Genomic DNA, 6,000 nt, shown 5'->3' with positions numbered 1-6,000 from the left:
TAAAGTACAAAGATAGTTGATCTCTAGTCAATAGCTTGGCCAACAATGGTAGGGACCCTAATCTGTTCTTCAAGTCCTCAAATGTTGCTTAGCACTCATTACTTCTCAAGCCACTAAAATAATCCTTAGGGCCTTGAAGAGGAGGAGGCATTTGTCTTCAGATGTAGCACTATATTTGTTCAAAGCCGCAGCCCGACCAGTCAAACTTTGCACTTCCTTCACCGTCTTTGATGGCTACATCTATAGGAGGGCTTTAATCTTCTTGGATTAGCTCCTATTCTCCCTGTAACATCATAAGACCTAAGAACTTTCAAAAGATAACCTAGAGGCATATTTCTTGGGATTGAACCTTATCTAATAGATTTTTAATACATTGAACACTTCTACCAAGTTAGACAAGTGGTCTTCTCAAGCCACGCCCTTTACTAGCATGTCATCCATAAAAACCTACATACTCCACCCTCTAATAGGTAGTCCTGGCATTCTTCAGGCCAAAAGGCATTATTGTGTAGTAGTAGCTATCTCGGTAAGTTATAAGGTGGTGTGGACTTCACGCGTGAGCTTCTCGTGCTTCATATGAAGCTCAGTACTTTGTGCCAGCAGTTGCATCGATCAACAAGTTGATGCATGGTAGGGTAATAATACTTGAGGCACACCTTGTTAATGTCTATGTCGTCTGTACACATCCTCAATTTGCCATGATCTTTATTTTTTTTTTTTTTTCTATTTTATTTTTATTTTTATTTTTTATGATGAAAACATTTGCCAACTTGGTCGGGCACTCAATTGGTTTTATGAAGCTCGACTTCTCTAACTTCTCCACTTCTCCACTTCTTACTAGGATAGATACATTCTATCAGTCAAGAAGTTCCTTCTTCTTCTTGGTAGAGACTAATCTAGTAGCTGATTCGCCTTCTCCACATACCTACCAAGATGACCCTTGGCAATCAGCTTCTTGATCTCAATTTTCAGGGTCTTACAATCATTGGTGTGATGACCCTTATCTGTATGAAAATGGCAATACTTATGATATGTCTGCCTAGTTCTCTAGTCAAGAATATAACTTCCCAGATTCTTGAGCAATCCTGACCTCTGGATCTGCATTAAGATGGAAGATTAGGATTTATTTAGGGGGTGAAATCTAGTGTGAAATCCCCCACAACACTAACCTAGAAATCTATATTGTAGGTCCGAAAATCCGAAGTGCAAGAAGAAGACAACTGTGGGCCATTCAAATTGAACCCATTGGATCTGATTTGGAACCAATGGAAGTAGATGGGGTTGATGCCAAGATAAAAACCTTGTCGGATTTCAGAAGAAGATCTAACTTGAATGACGACGAACTTGGTAGATGGACCAAGAGAACAGTAATGACACAAGTGGAAGGTCCCGGAAAAACAAGTAAGACCCTTCTATAACTTGGAAAAGGACCCAAGAGGGAAGATAGAGCTTTCTGAGGACCAAAATACGATTTTGACCAAAAAGGTTCAGGTTGGAAGCCTGCCTTGGTAGCCCAAGCCACTAGCCCAGGCGACCAACCAATACTGTGACATAATTGCCACTTTTTGAAAATTAGGTTTCCGAAGCACTATTTAATCAATTTTTTTTCTAATTCATGTCATTGTGTCATAAGGCTATCAAAGAACGTCAGCGGCATTCTAGATCTCTCTCTCCAAGGCCACAGAAGATTTCCTAGTATCCGTGAAGTTTTTTGACCGGCGATTCTTCTTCTACAAAATTAGCAATCACTCTTTTCCTTCTAGTTCAGCATTCTCTCGTGATTCTACCTACTGTAGAGACTTTGAAAAAGGTCTTAAACTACTATAATGACCTACTCTTCTATTCTCTTAGTTCTAGAGTGAATCTCCATTCACTCTTGTTCTTTCGTGAACTTCACGGCGTGATTTCGGTAAAAGCCTAGCATGAATCTATATGATTGTTATTCTCTTTGTTTAGTTTGATTTTCAATCAATGCTAGATCATATTCTAAGTTGTTTTAACCTTGTTACTATTTTCTTAGTCCTAGAGTGAATCCCCATTCATCTAGTCTATCCGTGAATATGCGGTTTGATTTCGGATGAAAGCTATATTAGGACTCGTTAAGTTTTCACTCCTTTGACCATGATTGATGCGTAAATCATATTAAATAGAGTCCTACGATTATTTCAAAGTTTTCTAATTAATTTCAAAGTGTTTTGGAGTCCAAGCAATGAGTTTCTGACCGATTCTAGGTTTTATTGTCTGTACACAGTAGCCTTGGCAGCCCCAGGCTACCAAGCCAGGCGACCAAAGGGTACAGTGATAGCAAAATCCCTTGATTTGCCCTTGTTTCATTTTTTAACCTTTAGGGTTTGTTCCTAACATTAAATCATCATATTATTAAGGTTTATTTGGCAAGTTTGAACCTACCTTTTGGTCTACTGTTGGAAGGTTTCAAGTCAACAACAATGTGAGGACGTTCACTTACAAATAACATAAGTTACTCTCTATTTTTGATTGCATGATCTATATTACTGTTTTAGGACTTATTCATGATAAGTATGCCTCTATAACTTCAAAATGATATTCGTTATAATGCTATGCATAATTGTAAGAATGTGAATGTCTAGAATGTGAATGGATTATGATATGATGTTATTTTGAAATCATACTGCAATGTGATTGTGGAATGGGGAATGCCAATTGGGTGTTTCTATCTCGGGACATCAGTGGAGGTGGTATGGGACACTTTCCTATGACGCCCCTTGGTGCTTTCCATGATTATTGGATGTCACACCTAGGATTTGTCTAGAAGTGTTTGGTCAGAAACCCTGTCAGATCCCCACCCTATCGATGTGGGTATTGAGGCGAGTGACCCATGGCAACAATGGGGATTGTAGGCGCTCAAGACTGCTATCCAATTCGTGAGAGGACGTAATCACATTGTAGGGGTCATTCATTGGTAAGGTCACATTATAATAAGTCTGGGCTCATGGGCGCTCAAGACCGGTAGACAACCTGTGAGAGGACATGAGAGCTTCCTGTTTATTATATGTGGATAGGGTTAAGAGTCTGTAGTCCAAGCTGGTTGGAGCCATAGGACACGATGACTCTAGGGTGGAAGATACTGGAACTAATTGCGAGAGACAAGGAAGGGAAGTATTCGATCATAAGATTGATGTGACTTAGTAGTTGACGTGCATTGGGCTAGGTATAACCTTGACACGTGTCAGTACTCATACCAATTGTGCAGTGACTGAGTGGTGACCTAAAACCCAGCCCTGGTGATAGACTGAAATGGATGCCTTGACCCAACAACCACGGAGAACCCAAAGGACGTGCTTAAGAGTCGTGAGGGAGAGTGACTGAGACTGCCCAGAGGAGTATGTTGTTCTATCTTAATCCGTGTACACCACTAGAGACTAGCATATGTTAGAATTAGATGCATCCTTGCACATTGTCTTATATATGGCCTCATTCCTTGTTTTTGAATGTGTTTGTAATTGTTATCTGTATTTGAACTACTTCCTGAGTTCTTTTGAGCTCACCCTTTGGGGACAATGTCTTGTTTACATGACTATGTAAGAAAGGAAGAGATTTCGAGCTTTTGTTCAGAGGATCCTTCCCTATAGTATGTAGCTGAGGAAGCAGTGGGAGATGATAATGACTCGTGGTATGACTCAAGTGCTAGTACGGAATACTATCACAGCACTCATCAACAATGATAGACATCGCCTTACTTGCAAATGGGAGTATGAGCTTGATGTGGATCCCAAGCTGCAAGAACACAAGCCCACCGAGAAGAAGTAGAATTGAAGAAGAAAAAGAACCATTAGAGGTATAGATTAGTCTAATAGTCTTCCTAAATTATTTTTGATGTAATACTTTAGTTGACTATTCTTCCACGTTTGACTATTAGAGTTTATTTCTGCATACTCTTTTACTCTAATTATATTGGTATCATTTTTTTCACACTTTGATACTCATTTGAGATCCATTCATTATTTATTCTTTTAATTACATTAATACAATGATTATTTCTTGCTCATGATTATACTATTGTGCTACGTGGGAGGATGAATGTTGAGACTTGATCTTCGAGGCAATGGATTACACCTCTGGGTATTACAATTAGGGTACCAGCTGGGGAGATGTGACATCTGGATCATCATCCTCCTCAACTCGTTTTGCTTTATAGCTAGATCTTTTTTGTTGGTCCCTCCTTCCATAGGAATGGCCCAAGCTCTCATCCTTTCATCCTTCTAACTCTTGGATGATTTTTCTGTTCCTTTCTTGTCCTCAAAGTCACTTCGATTAGCCTCGACACCTCCTCAATAGTGGCAATCCAGTAACAACAGCCTAGGAACTCAGCGAGGTTGTCTAGATGCTTCTCGACAAGGGAGGCAATGATTCTCTTACTAGTGATGGCTCTCTTCAGTATTGTGAAAGACACCTTATCATCTAGATCCTTTATCTAGATAGTTACTTTATTGAAGCAAGTGATGAAATCTTGGATGGACTCATTATGACCCTAGAGCCAAATGAATATCTTCCATTTTCTCTTTCTTGATGCCACTCTGAAATCGGGTGATAAAGGTTCTCTCCATTTATTTGAAATTTTCGATGGAGGCAAGTCTCAGGTAGGAGAACCAAGTGGTTGACCCCTTCAACAAGGCCAGGAAGGCATGACATCATATGGCGTCTCCACTATAGACGATAGTCATCATAGAAGTGAAGTGGCTAAGATGGTGGAGTGGATATGTACTTCGATTGAACATGGAGAAAGTCGAGATCTTAAAGCTGAGGGATAGAGGTACATCCATGATTTCGAGCGCAAAGGGGTGCTGATTTAGGATGGAGTATATATCCTTGGGACCCCTTTCTCCTAGATGCTTCAATCTATCATCGATTGTATTGTGTATCCAATCTCTTGTTGAGTTGGGTATCTTCTCAGTTAGGAAGCCTTCGGGGGCTATGTCCAAAGCTTTCACCCTTAAACTCTTGCAAGTCTCAAGCTGTTATTTTCTTACTTCTCACTCTACGCCAATTGTCCCTGCTTCTCTTGCTAGGTTCCACATCATCCCTTTTTAGCCTTTTAGATTGGAGGGACAACTCAGAAGCCCTACTTGGGGCTCAATTCTAGCCCTCGATCCATCGATCGAGTCATTCAAACACATAACTACAATCATTGTTATGCCAGTTTTGGTCCCGATGCCTAGCATCTTCCTCTTTCATCAATGTGTTGAGGGAAAGGGACCTTCATCCCAAGAAAACCAATGAAAGGAGGTGTATTTGAGTTCTACAAAGTTGTTCGCCCAATTTACAATGCCACTATGCGTAGGAAGCTATCCATCTCCAGCAATTGTTTCTGCATAGGCTGGAGATGTCTATCACAAGTAAGATTGGCAAGGAAAGGATCTTGGATTTGTAGGGCTCATTCTAAGTGGGCCCTATTATTGATCACATGGTCTTCACATGTTGGTGAATATGGAAAGGATCTCTTGGAGGAAGGTGGTCCTTCTGTCTGTCATTGTTTTTTGATCTTGTGTTAACACCACCCCCACATTGCCGAAGCATGAGCTCTGTGGAACATCAAAAATTGTTAGAACCAGAAGACCAGAGGCACAGTACAGACAGACCAATAACAGAATAAAAAAGAAATAAATATATAACGAAATCTTTATGTCAGTATCACTTACCCGAATGTAGTAGAATGAACGAAAGGAAAACAGCACGAACTTTCACAGGGTGAGTTGAGGTGTACGATCTGTACTTTTCCTTAAGGTATTTGAACGCCCCCTTTATGCTGCTGGGTTTGACCTTGACGTTCTTACCTCCAAGATACAACAACTCTTAGATCCGAAGGCAGCACTCCAATGGAGTCTACTTGCAAAGGAGATCCGAAGGTAATACACAGCACCGAATGAAGAAAACAAAAGAAGGAATTTTCTAACACTAGATTTTCGAAATTCTATTTTTCACCAAAAACGGAATGGCCTCTTGTTCAGAGCTTAACCTCTA

The sequence above is a fragment of the Hakea prostrata genome, chromosome 3 (genome assembly GCF_041222555.1).
Source record: "Hakea prostrata isolate BN-2017 chromosome 3, UWA_Hpros_2, whole genome shotgun sequence".
Lineage (NCBI taxonomy): Eukaryota > Viridiplantae > Streptophyta > Magnoliopsida > Proteales > Proteaceae > Hakea > Hakea prostrata.
The sequence above is the reverse complement of the archived record's forward strand: the minus strand, read 5'-3'. Positions refer to the sequence as shown.